Source organism: Lutra lutra, chromosome 1 (assembly GCF_902655055.1).
Source record: "Lutra lutra chromosome 1, mLutLut1.2, whole genome shotgun sequence".
Classification (NCBI taxonomy): domain Eukaryota; kingdom Metazoa; phylum Chordata; class Mammalia; order Carnivora; family Mustelidae; genus Lutra; species Lutra lutra.
In genome coordinates, this window is record NC_062278.1 from 83,826,001 (window position 1) to 83,841,838 (window position 15,838).

General features: G+C 39.6%; 1 protein-coding gene across 2 annotated transcripts in view; it reads right to left on the reverse strand.

Moving 5' to 3' along the window:
- VEPH1 (ventricular zone expressed PH domain containing 1) overlaps positions 1 to 3,239 on the reverse strand; it is a 254,978-nt gene extending 251,739 nt beyond the window's left edge. Inside the window, exon 1 of one of the 2 annotated variants that reach the window (XM_047728859.1) lies at positions 3,128 to 3,239. The gene's annotated coding sequence lies outside the window, so the exon portion shown is untranslated. Of the gene's footprint in view, positions 1 to 2,908; positions 3,047 to 3,127 lie in introns of those variants that run through there. The other variant, XM_047728860.1, reaches the window with a different exon arrangement.
- Positions 3,240 to 15,838: the final 12,599 nt, after the last annotated feature.

The following is a 15,838-nucleotide window of genomic DNA, read 5'->3' on the forward strand; positions in this document are numbered from 1 at the left end:
GAGCTACCCTCCTGCAAAGGCATGTGGTCCTAGTGACGACACACCTGCGGTTGAATCAGGTCCTAAGCTCCAGGGGAATGACCTTTCCAGACACTGGGTGATCAATCACATTTTTATGCCATCCACATATGGAGAATCCCTTTGAAGGGTTTGCTCTATAAAAATGGAGAAGCCAGTCATCCATGAGCAGGTGTAGCCTTTCGCTGGTAATTTTCTGGTTTACAGATACGATGCAGTCTCCTCTTTCAAAGGAACAGGCTCTGCTGCTTTAGGCTTCCCTCTTCCTCGTTCTCTATTCATTATTAGTGGTTCTCATTGCCAGATTTTATCCAATTTTCTTACATTTTTAAAGGAGTATAGGGTCCAGAATTGGACCTGTTCTAGGAACCCAGGAAGAAGAGCAGAGTGGTGAGAGTGTGGGGACTCACACCCAATTGGGCTCAGCTATGCCATTATCTGCAGTGTAAATCAGGACTGGTTAATTAAGCTCCTTGAGCCTCAGGTTCCTTATTTGCACCTGAGGATTGTGATATGGGTGGCTGGGAGATTTCATGAGATTATGTAAAGCATTCAACATAGAACCTAGCATATAGCAACCACACAAGAAGTAACAGCAATCATATCCCTAATGTCATTATTCTTGTAGATCATTTTCCCGTTAACATGTCCTTAGGTCATCCCTTTCCAAAGCTGATACACCTCTGTACTTCTGCCCAACACTGAGTTCACATGTTAGAGATGCATAGGTCTTTTCCATCTAGGATATCATATTTATATCCTAGCTGTACTCTACCCCAAATTTAAATGTAGTTTAGGCACTATCTTGAAAGTGTCCCTGTTGATTTTTTTTTTTTTTTTTTTTTGGCAATCTTGTTCCCTGGAGAAATAGCCTTACCCCCAAACATGGCTAAACAGTAACTAGATTCTTTTTAGAGTGGAAATGGACTGAAATACAATGCATCTCAGACATTTTGTGGTTGGATAATCCAAATACCTAGTTTTTGATGTAAGTGTAGAGCTCACTCCCACAATTCTTAGTGAGAATGGACTGTATAATTCCCTGCAAGGCACCAGAGGAAAAAGTTTTTTATGACTTTTCAAGGTGACCTGCACTCAATGGGCACTAATAAAACATTGCTGGTTTACTCTATTATTCATCCATAGATCTGTGAAATAAAAATACACATGAACCGGTGGACTCAATTGCCGCACTATAAGGATGCCACCTGTGGAAAAAGTTGAGGCTCTTTGGGGGAGTTTCAATAAACATAACTAATTCAGCAAGCCAACTTATTCTGAGAAAATTAGCCTCTAGCTTCCAACTTGGGGTTAGGATATTCTCTGGTTTCTTCACTTTAGAACATTCTAGAATAGCAGCATTTATTTATGTTATGCTTTGGACAATACTACGGCACATCAAAACCTTCTCATCTTATTCACCTGTATTATAAATGCCCACTGACTAACTTATACCCGTTTGGGTTCTAGAAACTTTCAGTAAAGCTCTCAGATAGATTTTCCCTTGAAAGAAAGGATTAAAGATTCTTTTCAAGGAGCATCTTTTTCACACAGCGTGAAAGAACTACAGGCGTTCCCATGGGAATTGGCCGCATACATTTCAGCCCTTTCCACAAGATGTCTATTGTTCCCTATGCGTCTCTCGCTTTCCTCTACCACGACATGTAGCTTCATTCACTTCTACTGAAAGCCTCTGAGGCTGGCTTATTCCAAATGATGCAAAAGGACTCAGCCCGTCGTCTTTTTCTAGAACTCAGACAGTCTAAGTTTGTAGCAGGCTAATTATCACAAGCACTTACAAAAAATAGGTTTGTGACCTGTTTAGGCAAGAGCTCAAGAAACATTTAATTTTGAATACATATTGCAATTTATTGAAAAACAGATAGGAAATATTTTCTTTCTTTGGGAATGAGGGAAATTTCTTAAAGTCTAACAAACTTTCTTAACCAAGAATTTGTGATCTGTAGTAATGATTTCATAGTGTATCCATTTTCATAAATTTTGACTTTGCAGGTCAAATTTTCTTAAATTTAATATAAATATTGGTATACATTGAATAGATCTTATATCACTATAAATATCAATAATGAACTTAAATCTTGCTAAGGTTTTTTAATTCAAATTTTGTAGGTTTCTTTTTCAAAAAACATACCCAAACTCTAAAATTACAAAGAAAATTCAATGTTAAACGTGTCTTTTACTTACCTTTAAATTCCATAGTTTAAACACCTGCATTGACTAATTCAAATAATGCCTTAAGTATTTTTTCTGTTCCTTAAATTGAAAACCTGCGTGTTTCAATTTAAAATGTCATGCCCTCCAATGGTTGATAACTATAGCAACTTAAGTATGTATTTGAAAGAGCAAAAAAGTAGTTTGATTCAATTACAGTTTGTAAGATAACTAAAATACCCAAAGGAAAAAAGAGAGCAACATTTAACAGTAATGGTGTCTGCTCAACCCACTGACTGGAATGATGCTGTTGAATTTTCTTTGAAAATTAGAGGCAGGGCCAGTTTCTTTGCAGGTTGCGAGATGTTTCTTGAGGTAAACAAAAGTGTGAAATAGAAATGAGCCCAGACAGTTTTGGAGTAAAACACAAATGCACATACTATGAACCTAGAAGCACAGTTTTCTGCTCCTGAGGCCTAGAGACATGTTTTAATAACCCACAGAGAGGTGGCTTTTTTACCCTAATAACCGAAAAGCAGGCATACAGAGCTAGACACACAACTCCCAAATGTGCTTTATCTGCATAATCAGCCAGCCCCTGGAAGTTTCTCTGCCCCACTCCTGCAGCCCACTCCTTCATCACTGCAGCTTCTGACACTTACGTTAATTAGCTTTTGTTTTTGCTAAACAAGAGGACAGGGAAAAAAGATAGCCGTACCTCTCAGCACAGGAAACTCTGGCCATCATAGGAAATAGAAGGCAAAATGCTGGATTTTTAGAGTAATTCGGTTGGTGCCCATGATGGAGCCCCTAGGCAGCCCGGTAGCCCCTGCCCCTTCCTGCCTCGTCCTGTCCTGTCCTATTGGCAGCTGCCGTGCTCTCCTGCACTGCTGGACCGGCAGGCTGGCTGTACACTTGCTTGCTTCCCTGGACTCACCATGTGGGATCCAGCAAAGGCGTAACTTCTCTCTCTCCTAACCTTCTGCTTAGCGCTAACAATTGGCACAAAGCTTCCCTTATTTCTACGGTAGATTTAGAGAAGCTTCTCTGAGCAGATCAGTGGTTTGCAAGAATTAGAAGATTTGCCTAACAACCAGTAACTTAGCTTCTGTTAATGAATAACTCACTTTAAAGAATCAAGGAAGTTTTAGGTTAATATCAGACGGGGAGCCTTTTATCGGGCAGGCATCAGTGAAAGGCTCAGTGAGGAATGGAAAGAGGGAAACGGGGGAAGGAGATAGTATTTAAAGCAAACACATGGAAAAAAAAAAAAAAAAAAAAAACACCTTGAGAGAAACAAAACTGCCAGTGTAAAGAAGCGAAGTCTAACTATGCTATTGGTATTGTTCGAGAAACGCTGAACGGCTGAATGAAGCATCCCTACCAGCACTGGGGATTTCTCCAAACTGGCTCTGTTTTTTTCTTGCACCAATCCAAATTGCTAATTCACTTCCTTTCACCATCCAAATATAGAACTCCTCTTCTCAGGCCTAATACACTGGGGATCCCTTATGAGCTGTCTTACATCTCTCTCTCTTTTAAGGAGAATGCTCTCCAAACCTCTCATGCATAAATTAATTGGTGGTACCCAGTGGATTGTTATATCTGGAGGCTCTCCTCTCCCCTTTTATGTGTCTGACCTGGGTTTTCTCCCCTTATTGATCTGAGGTTTTGTCTGCACATAAAGCAACAGGATATCTCTGAGACTCTTCTGTCTAGCTTTCAGTCAAACTAAGTGTGAGTGTGGGGGGCAGGGCGGTGGGGAAAAGTAAGGTATAAGGTATACATCTGGAAATACCAGTATTTCTATGTCGTTGGCAATCGTGCTGCCATGTAAATACATTGCAGGCTCAATTAAAAGGCATTCTCCTGGGGTGAAGGGGACTTTCTCCTGTATTTGCCACCCAACAGCCATTTATCCCACTTCTGGTAAAATCTGTACCCAAATTTCCTTCAAAACAACATTCTTTGGGCAGAGTTCACTGACATAAATCCATTAGGTCTTAGCCAATCAGAAAGATCATGTTCTCCTGACCATAGTGATTGATTGAGAAAATGAGGGATGACCCTTTCCAGGCCAGTGGGAGTCATGAAAAAGATGAACGGGGCTTTGAGGGGACAGAGTCTTTCCTGTTAGACTTGACAACAAGAAGATGTAAGGTCTGGTTGACCCTGCACATTGCCACCAAGAAACCAAACCTTAGTGACTTTGTTTGGACCACTTAAACTAGCTGGCCCTGGAGTTGACAAGACCCACACTTCTCTGTAACCCAATTCCTTAATAGCCTGAGTGATTTTATGCCTGGTTTTCTGCCCTTTGCCTCTGAAAAGTTTCGGTTTGGCTAACTTGGCCAAATGCCAGTTTGTGAGATCTCAGTCTTCCCAGTGCAGCCCCTTGCAAAGGAAGTGGACTATGAGCTACGTTAGGAACCAGCTATGACAAATGAGTCCCTTTAATGACAACCACAGGCTTTCACGGACCGCCAGTGGAGGCAGGAAAGGCCTGGGGAAGACCGTAGTCATTCAGTGTACCTGAAAGTGTGACTTTCTAAATTGATTCTCTTAACCAACATCATCATGTTCACTTTCCCAAAACACTTTAACCACCTGGACTTGTCTGGTAGTTCCTGGCCACATTCTTTTTGACCTCAATGAATCTGATCACAAAATCCATCCATCTATGCAGAATTTTCATAAATTCCTTTGGGCAATTAGTTCCACGAAGTATAGCTTTATCTTTATTTTTTCCCCTTCCGTTTCTGTACAACTCCCACCACTACCCTCCCCTGCCCCCTTTGATAAACTTGAAATAAAGAACATTCTCTCTAACCACATAGCTGGACTAAGAGGCTTCCTTTATAGAAGATACATAAATTTCAAAGCAACTTTAAAAGGTAAATTACATATAAACACAGAATTTTTAGATGGTTCCACTTTCTGTAATAATATTTCTACCTGAAACTGTGACACTCTTTTGAGTACACCTTTCTGTGTTCAGCCATTCAGCTTTGCAAAAGCTCATTATAGAAATACCCAGGCAGGGGCGCCTGGGTGGCTCAGTGGGTTAAGCCGCTGCCTTCCGCTCAGGTCATGATCCCAGGTCCTGGGTTCGAGCCCCACATCGGGCTTTCTGCTCAGCAGGGAGCCTGCTTCCTCCTCTCTCTCTGCCTGCCTCTCTGCTTACTTGTGATTTCTCTCTGTCAAATAAATAAATAAAATCTTTAAAAAAAAAAAAAAGAAAAAAAAGAAATACCCAGGCATATCCAGAAACCCCCCTTTAGCTCAGCAAACTAGCACATGGCTTGGACTGTGAGAATCAAATGTTGTTGTTTTGTTGTTGTTTAAGAACAGGGAAATAGGGACATCTGGGTGGCTCAGTGGGTTAAGCTTCTGCCTTTGGCTCAGGTCATGGTCTCAGGGTCCTGGAATGGAGCCTGCATCTAGCTCTCTGCTCAGCGGGGAGCCTGCTTCCCCCCACCTCTCTCTGCCTGCCTCACTCACTGCCTACTTGTGATCTTTCTCTCTGTCAAATAAATGAAATCTTTAAAAATAAAAAGAACAAGGAAATAGATAAATGTGGCTAAGGTTTATTCAGTTTGATTCATTATAATAATAAAGAATTTGAGTAGGGAGAGGGTGGTGGGGTTATGGACATTGGAGAAGGTATGTGCTATGGTGAGTGCTGTGAAGTGTGTAAACCTGGTGATTCACAGACCTGTACCTCTGGGGCTAATAATACATTATATGTTAATAAAAAATAAAAAATTAAAAAAATAAAGAATTTGATTAAAAATGTGATAATAAAAGTAGTATCTTTTAATCTCAAATTTGAGAGAACTCATTATTCTCCTAAATTAGCTCCTCCTTCTGTTTCTTATCTTGGTGAAGGGCCCTCACCATCCACCAACCATACAAACGAGAAAGCTACATATCATCCTCTCTTTCTCTCTTTTCTTTTCTCACTCACATCCAATGACCCCATCACAACTTAGATTGTCTGTTCTGTGTCCTTAGCGTTATTCATGATCTACAATGGATAGATCCTAAGGTGATCCTCAAGGATCCATTTTCTAGTGTTTATACCTTGGAGTTTTCTACACTTAGCATGGGTGGGACTTGTGACTTGCTTCTAACAAATAGGATATGACAAAGATGATGAAATGCTACTTCTGTGATTACTTTATGTTATAGAAGATGCCATCCTGCTAACAGACCCACTCTAGAGATTTTCCTTGCTGGTTCAATGCAATAACTGGTCATGTTGAGAAAGCCCACATGACAAAGAACTATGGGTGGCCTCTAAAAGCTGAAGGAAAAACCAGCATGAAGCCAAGATCCTCAGTCCTACAAACACAAGGAAATGAATCCTTCCAACAAACTGAATGAAGTTGGAAGGGGATTATTTCCCCAGCTAAGCCTCCAGATGGAAACACAGCCCAGCTAACACCTTGATTGCAAACTTGGGACACTCTGACCAAAGGATCCATCTAAGCCTACCTGGACTTCAGACACAGAGAAAATGTGGGATGAAAAATGTGTGTCATTTTGAGCCACTAAGTTCATGGTAATTTGTCATACAGAAATAAAAAACTAATACGTGACTATTCCCCTCTTTCCACTGGGATAGCAAGATAGCTATTGTTTCCATTAAATTCTTCATTCTCTCTTGTCTGGATTTTGACAGGAGTCTCTTAGCAGGTCTTACTGCCTCTGACACAGCCCCTTCAACTCTGCTGTCAAATCGGCTTTCTAAAATAAAATATGGTATGTATCGCTTTTACTTAAAATTAGTAAGTGGCAACCCATTGTCTGAGGATGACATGCAAAACTCTTGGCTTGGCATCCAAAGGATTTTGTAACATGGTCCCCGCCCTCCCCAGCTCTGCTTCCACCTCTCATGTACACACAGCCCTGAGCAGTTGGGTCACTACCTTCAGAATATATCTAGGAGCCCATCACCTTTCACTACCTTTGCTACCACTATTACTGTGATCAAAACACTATCATCTCATGTCTCACTTAGGTTATTGCCATAGCTCCTTGGCCTTTGCCCTTGCCTATAGTAGTGACAGAACACCCAGATAATCCTATGAAAATAGAAGTCAGAACTGAACTCCCTTCTGCCCAATTCTCTGCAATGGAATGACTCTCCATCTCACCCGAGTCAGAACCAAAGTTTTTTCAAGATCAGCAAGGCCCTGTATAAGATAGCTTCCCCCTTCTCCCTCCATGGCATCAGCTTCATCTCCTATAACTCTTGCTTTTGGTCGCTGGGCTCCAGCCACACTGGAGGTACAAAGGGACCAGGTATTAATTCATCTGAGGAACTCCAGCACTAGGCTACAAGGCTATTGTCTGTCACAAAGGAGGAATTCAATCAAAATTTCATGAATAAGGCCTCTCCTTATAAAATCATCAATAAAATAATAATTATATAATTTAAATGAGCTACATAAGTGAAAAGTATCAGTAAAATAACACACACACAAAACTAAATCAAATTTAAAAAATAATAATTATTATTATACAAGTGAAAAGAATTCAGAAATAAAAAGATGTATAGCGAACAGCAGGAGTCAAGATGGTGGAGAAGTAGCAGCTGAGACTACTTCGGGTAGCGGGAGATCAGCTAAATAGTGTATCTAAAGATTGCAAACACCTACAAATCCAACGGGAGATTGAAGAGAAGAAGAACAGCAATTCCAGAAACAGAAAATCAACCACTTTCTGCAAGGTAGGACTGGCGGAGAAGTGAATCCAAAGCGACGGGAAGATAGACCGCGGGGGGAGGGGCCGACTCCTGGCGAGCGGCGGAGCAACGGAGCAAAATCAGGACTTTTAAAAGTCTGTTCCGCTGAGGGACATCGCTCCAGAGGCTTAACTGGGGTGAAGCCCAGGCGGGGTCAGCGCGGCCTCAGGTCCCGCAGGGTCGCAGAAGGATCGGGGGTGTCTGAGTGTCGAAGAGCTTACCGGTATTAGAACGGGGAAGCCGGCTACAGAGACAGAGCCGAGGAGCGACTCTCAGCTCGGGGTTGCCTTGAACTGGTCGCAGGCTCGGTCAGCTCGGAGCGCGGCCGGAGGCCAGGGTGGCGGGAGTCATTGGGCGCTGTTCTCTGAGGGCGCACTGAGGGGTGGGGCCCCGGGCTCTTGGCTCCTCCGGGCCGGAGACCGGGAGGCTGCCATCTTTATTCCCGTCCTCCGGACTCTACGGAAAGCGCTCAGGGAACAAAAGCTCCCGAAAGCAAACCCGAGCGGATGACTCAGCGCGGCCCCGGGTAAGGGCGGTGCAACTCCGCCTGCGGCAAAGACGCTTGAGAATCACTACAACAGGCCCCTCCCCCAGAAGATCAACGGGAAACCCAGCCAGGACCAAGTTCACCTACCAAGGAGAGCTGCGGAATTCCAGAGGAGAAGAAAGCAAAGCACGGAACTCATGGCTTTCTCCCCATGATTTTTTAGCCTTGCAGTTAATTTAATTTTTTTTTCTTTTTCAATTTTTTTTTCTTTTTCTCTTCTTCTGCTAAATTTTTTTTAACTTTTACCGTTTTCTTTTTTTTAACGTTTTTTAAATAGTTTATCTAATATATATTTTTTTTCCTCTTTTTATATTTCTTCTTTATCGGCTTTCTTTTTTTTAATAGTTTCTTTTTTTTTTTTTCTTTCTTTCTTTCTGAACCCCTTTTTATCCCCTTTCTCCCCCCTCACAATTCGGGATCTCTTCTGATTTGGCTAAAGCATATTTTCCTGGGGTTGTTGCCACCCTTTTAGTATTTTACTTGCTCCTTCATAAACTCTTATCTGGACAAAATGACAAGGCGGAAAAATTCACAACAACAAAAAAAGAACAAGAGGCAGTACCAAAGGCTAGGGACCGAATCAATACAGACATTGGTAATATGTCAGCTATAGAGTTCAGAATGACGATTCTCAAGGTTCTAGCCGGGCTTGAAAAAGGCATGGAAGATATTAAAGCAACCCTCTCGGGAGATATAAAAGCCCTTTCTGGAGAAATAAGAGAACTAAAATCTAACCAACTTGAAATCAAAAAAGCTATTAATGAGGTGCAATCAAAAATGGAGGCTCCCACTGCTAGGATAAATGAGGCAGAAGAAAGAATTAGCGATATAGAAGACCAAATGACAGAGAATAAAGAGGCTGAGCAAAAGAGGGACAAACAGCTACTGGACCACGAGGGGAGAATTCGAGAGATAAGTGACACCATAAGACGAAACAACATTAGAATAATTGGGATTCCAGAAGAAGAGGAAACAGAGAGGGGAGCAGAAGGTATATTGGAGAGAATTATTGGAGAGAATTTCCCCAATATGGCAAAGGGAACAAGCATCAAAATTCAGGAGGTTCAGAGAACCCCCCTCAAAATCAATAAGAATAGGTCCACACCCCGTCACCTAATAGTAAAATTTACAAGTCTTAGTGACAAAGAAAAGATCCTGAAAGCAGCCCGGGAAAAGAAGTCTGTAACGTACAATGGTAAAAATATTAGATTGGCAGCAGACTTATCCACAGACACCTGGCAGGCCAGAAAGAGCTGGCATGATATATTCAGAGTACTAAATGAGAAGAACATGCAGCCAAGAATACTATATCCAGCTAGGCTCTCATTGAAAATAGAAGGAGAGATTAAAAGCTTCCAGGACAAACAAAAACTGAAAGAATTTGCAAATACCAAACCAGCTCTACAGGAAATATTGAAAGGGGTCCTCTAAGCAAAGAGAGACCCTAAAAGTAGTAGATCAGAAAGAAACAGAGACAATATACAATAACAGTCACCTTACAGGCAATACAATGACACTAAATTCATATCTCTCAATACTTACCCTGAATGTTAATGGGCTAAATGCCCCAATCAAAAGACACAGGGTATCAGAATGGATAAAAAAACAAAACCCATCTATATGTTGCCTACAAGAAACTCATCTTAAACCCGAAGACACCTCCAGGTTTAAAGTGAGGGGGTGGAAAAGAATTTACCATACTAATGGACATCAGAAGAAAGTAGGAGTGGCAATCCTTATATCAGATCAATTAGATTTTAAGCCAAAGATTATAATAAGAGATGAGGAAGGACACTATATCATACTCAAAGGAAATGTCCAACAAGAAGATCTAACAATTTTAAATATCTATGCCCCTAACGTGGGAGCAGCCAACTATATAAACCAATTAATAACAAAATCAAAGAAACACATCGACAAGAATACAATAATAGTAGGGGATTTTAACACTCCCCTCACTGAAATGGACAGATCATCCAAGCAAAAGATCAACAAGGAAATCAAGGCCTTAAATGAAACACTGGACCAGATGGACATCACAGATATATTCAGAACATTTCATCCCAAAGCAACAGAATACACATTCTTCTCTAGTGCACATGGAACATTCTCCAGAATAGATCACATTCTTGGTCCTAAATCAAGTCTCAACCAGTATCAAAAGATTGGGATCATTCCCTGCATATTTTCAGACCACAATGCTCTAAAGCTAGAACTCAATCACAAGAGGAAATTTGGAAAGAACCCAAATACATGGAGACTAAACAGCATCCTTCTAAAGAATGAATGGGTCAACCAGGAAATTAAAGAAGAATTGAAAAAATTTATGGAAACAAATGATAATGAAAACACAACGGTTCAGAATCTGTGGGACACAACAAAGGCAGTCCTGAGAGGAAAATATATAGTGGTACAAGCCTTTCTCAAGAAACAAGAAAGGTCTCAGGTACACAACCTAACCCTACACCTAAAGGAGCTGGAGAAAGAACAAGAAAGAAACCCTAAACCCAGCAGGAGAAGAGAAATCATAAAGATTAGAGCAGAAATCAATGAAACAGAAACCAAAAAAACAATAGAACAAATCAACGAAACTAGGAGCTGGTTCTTTGAAAGAATTAATAAGATTGATAAACCCCTGGCCAGACTTATCAAAAAGAAAAGAGAAAGGACCCAAATAAATAAAATCATGAATGAAAGAGGAGAGATCACAACGAACACCAAAGAAATACAGACAATTATAAGAACATACTATGAGCAACTCTGCGCCAACAAATTTGACAATCTGGAAGAAATGGATGCATTCCTAGAGACATATAAACTACCACAACTGAACCAGGAAGAAATAGAAAGCCTGAACAGACCCATAACCAGTAAGGAGATTGAAACAGTCATCAAAAATCTCCAAAAAAACAAAAGCCCAGGGCCAGATGGCTTCCCAGGGGAATTCTACCAAACATTTAAAGAAGAATTAATACCTATTCTCCTGAAACTGTTCCAAAAAATAGAAATAGAAGAAAAACTTCCAAACTCATTTTATGAGGCCAGCATCACCTCGATCCCAAAACCAGGCAAGGATCCCAACAAAAAAGAGAACTACAGACCAATATCCTTGATGAACACAGATGCAAAAATTCTCGCCAAAATACTAGCCAATAGGATTCAACAGTACATTAAAAGGATTATTCACCATGACCAAGTCGGATTTATTCCAGGGCTGCAAGGTTGGTTCAACATCCGCAAATCAATCAATGTGATACAACACATTAATAAAAGAAAGAACAAGAACCATATGATACTCTCCATAGATGCTGAAAAAGCATTTGACAAAGTACAGCATCCCTTCCTGATCAAAACTCTTCAAAGTGTAGGGATAGACGGCACATACCTCAATATTATCAAAGCCATCTATGAAAAACCCACCGCAAATATCATTCTCAATGGAGAAAAACTGAAAGCTTTTCCGCTAAGGTCAGGAACACGGCAGGGATGTCCGTTATCACCACTGCTATTCAACATAGTACCAGAAGTCCTAGCCTCAGCAATCAGACAACAAAAGGAAATTAAAGGCATCCAAATCGGCAAAGAAGAAGTCAAACTATCACTCTTTGCAGATGATATGATACTATATGTGGAAAACCCAAAAGGCTCCACTCCAAATCTGCTAGAACTTGTACAGGAATTCAGTAAAGTGTCAGGATATAAAATCAATGCACAGAAATCAGTTGCATTTCTCTACACCAACAACAAGACAGAAGAAAGAGAAATTAAGGAGTCCATCCCATTTACAATTGCACCCAAAACTATAAGATACCTAGGAATAAACCTAACCAAAGAGACTAAGAATCTATACTCAGAAAACTATAAAGTACTCATGAAAGAAATTGAGGAAGACACAAAGAAATGGAAAAATGTTCCATGCTCCTGGATTGGAAGAATAAATATTGTGAAAATGTCTATGCTACCTAAAGCAATCTACACATTTAATGCAATTCCTATCAAAGTACCATCCATTTTTTTCAAAGAAATGGAACAAATAATCCTAAAATTCATATGGAACCAGAAAAGACCTCGAATAGCCAAAGGAATATTGAAAAAGAAAGCCAAAGTTGGTGGCATCACAATTCCGGACTTCAAGCTCTATTACAAAGCTGTCATCATCAAGACAGCATGGTACTGGCACAAAAACAGACACATAGATCAATGGAACAGAATAGAAAGCCCAGAAATGGACCCTCAACTCTATGGTCAACTCATCTTTGACAAAGCAGGAAAGAATGTCCAATGGAAAAAAGACAGCCTCTTCAATAAATGGTGTTGGGAAAATTGGACAGCCACATGCAGAAAAATGAAATTGGATCATTTCCTTACACCACACACGAAAATAGACTCAAAATGGATGAAGGATCTCAATGTGAGAAAGGAATCCATCAAAATCCTCGAGGAGAACACAGGCAGCAACCTCTTCGACGTCAGCCGCAGCAACATCTTCCTAGGAACATCACCAAAGGCAAGGGAAGCAAGGGCAAAAATGAACTTTTGGGATTTTATCAAGATCAAAAGCTTTTGCACAGCAAAGGAAACAGTTAACAAAACCAAAAGACAACTGACAGAATGGGAGAAGATATTTGCAAATGACATATCAGATAAAGGGCTAGTGTCCAAAATCTATAAAGAACTTAGCAAACTCAACACCCAAAGAACAAAGAATCCAATCAAGAAATGGGCAGAGGACATGAACAGACATTTCTGCAAAGAAGACATCCAGATGGCCAACAGACACATGAAAAAGTGCTCCATATCACTCGGCATCAGGGAAATACAAATCAAAACCACCATGAGATATCACCTCACACCAGTCAGAATGGCTAAAATTAACAAGTCAGGAAATGACAGATGCTGGCGAGGATGCGGAGAAAGGGGAACCCTCCTACACTGTTGGTGGGAATGCAAGCTGGTGCAACCACTCTGGAAAACAGCATGGAGGTTCCTCAAAATGTTGAAAATAGAACTACCCTATGACCCAGCAATTGCACTGCTGGGTATTTACCCTAAAGATACAAACGTAGTGATCCGAAGGGGCACGTGCACCCGAATGTTTATAGCAGCAATGTCTACAATAGCCAAACTATGGAAAGAACCTAGATGTCCATCTACAGACGAATGGATAAAGAAGATGTGGTATATATACACAATGGAATACTATGCAGCCATCAAAAGAAATGAAATCTTGCCATTTGCGACGACGTGGATGGAACTAGAGGGTATCATGCTTAGCGAAATAAGTCAATCGGAGAAAGACAACTATCATATGATCTCCCTGATATGAGGGAGAGGAGATGCAACATGGGGGGTTGAGGGGGTAGGAGAAGAGTAAATGAAACAAGATGGGATTGGGAGGGAGACAAACCATAAGTGACTCTTAATCTCACAAAACAAACTGAGGGTTGATGGGGGGAGGGGGTTGGGAGAGGGGGTGGGGTTATGGATATTGGGGAGGGTATGTGCTATGGTGAGTGTTGTGAAGTATGTAAACCTGGCGATTCGCAGACCTGTACCCCTGGGGATAAAAATATATGTTTATAAAGCTGTAAAAAAAAAAAAAAAGAAAGAAAAAAAAAAAGAAAAAGAAAAGATGTATAGCAAAGAAATCCATTTGGCTGATATACAATTATTTTCTTGTTAAGTTGGTAACAAGTTTTTGTTTTTTTTTTTTGTAATTTCTTAGTACTGGTAAAGAAGAAAGGAGCATAACCTTCTGTTGAAAAACTCTAACAAGACTGATTAGAAAATCAGAGAGATGACACAAATTACCAATATCACAAATAAGAGAGTTGACATTACTATAATAGATTCTACAGCTATAATAAAAGAAGAATAAGGAAATATTGTGGAAATTTTATGTCAATAAATTAGATGACTTAAATGAAATGAATAAATTCCTTGAAGGACAAAAACTGTCACCACCCATTCAAGAAAACATAGATAACTAGAATAGCCCTGTATTTATTTACTTAAAAATTGGAATTATAGAATGAAACTGGAGCACTTTCTTACACCATACACAAACGTAAACTCAGGATGGATTAAAGACCTAAACATGAGACCCAAAACCATAAATTTCCTGGAAGAAAACAAAGGCAGTAATTTCTTTGACATCAGCCATAGAAACACTTTTCTAGATCTTTCTCCTTTGGGCAAGGGTAGCAAAAGCAAAATTAAACTATTGGGACTATATCAAAATAAAAAGCTTCTGCACAGTAAAGGAAACTATAAACAAAATGAAATGGTGACCTACAGAATGGGACAAATGAGATATCCAATAGGGGGTTAACATCCAAAATATGTAAAGAAGTTACATAACTCAAGACCAAAAAAACACAAATAATCTAATTAAAACATAGACAATCTAAAAAATAGACATCTTTCCAACATACAAATAGGACATAGATGGACAGATAGCCAAAACACAGGTGAAAAAATGCTCAACATCATTGTCAGGGAAATGCAAATTAAAACCAGAGTGAGAGACCATTTTACATCTGTCAGATGTCTAAAATAAAAATCACAAGAGATAGCAATGTTGGCAAGGATGTAGAAAAAAAGGAACTCTTGTGTATATTTGGTGGGGATGCAAATTTGGGCAGCCACTGTAGAAAACAGTACAGAGATTCCTCAAAAAAGTAAAAAATAGAATTATCATATGATCTGGTAATTCCACTACTGGATATTTACTCAAAGAGGACAAAAACACTAATTCGAAAAGATGTGTGGACCCCTATGTTTATACAGTGTTATTTGCAATAGCCAAGATATGAAATCACCTCAAGTTCCTATCAATGAATGGATAAAGAAGATGTCATAATAATATACATATTATATACATATTATATCTGTATAATATGTATATATTATACATGTACATATTATATATAAATATATATGTATATATGTATGTAATATATATGTATATATTATAATAATAATATACATATTATATGTATAATATACATAACCTATCTACTATGGAATACTACTCAGACAGAAAAAAGAATGAAATATTGCCAGTTGCAACAACAAGGATGCACCTAGAGAGTATAACGCTAAGTGAAATAAGTCAGTCAGAGAAAGACAAACACCACATAATTTTACTTACATGTGGTATTTAAGAAACAAAACGAATGAACAAAGAAAAAAAAGAGACAAGCAGAAAAACAGGCTCTTAAATACAGAGAACAAATGTGGTTGTCAGAGAGGAGGGGGACAAGAAGAATGTGTAAAATAAAGGGAATTAAGAGTTTGCTTATTTCAATGAGCATTGGGAAATGTATAGAACTGCTGAATATTATGTTGTA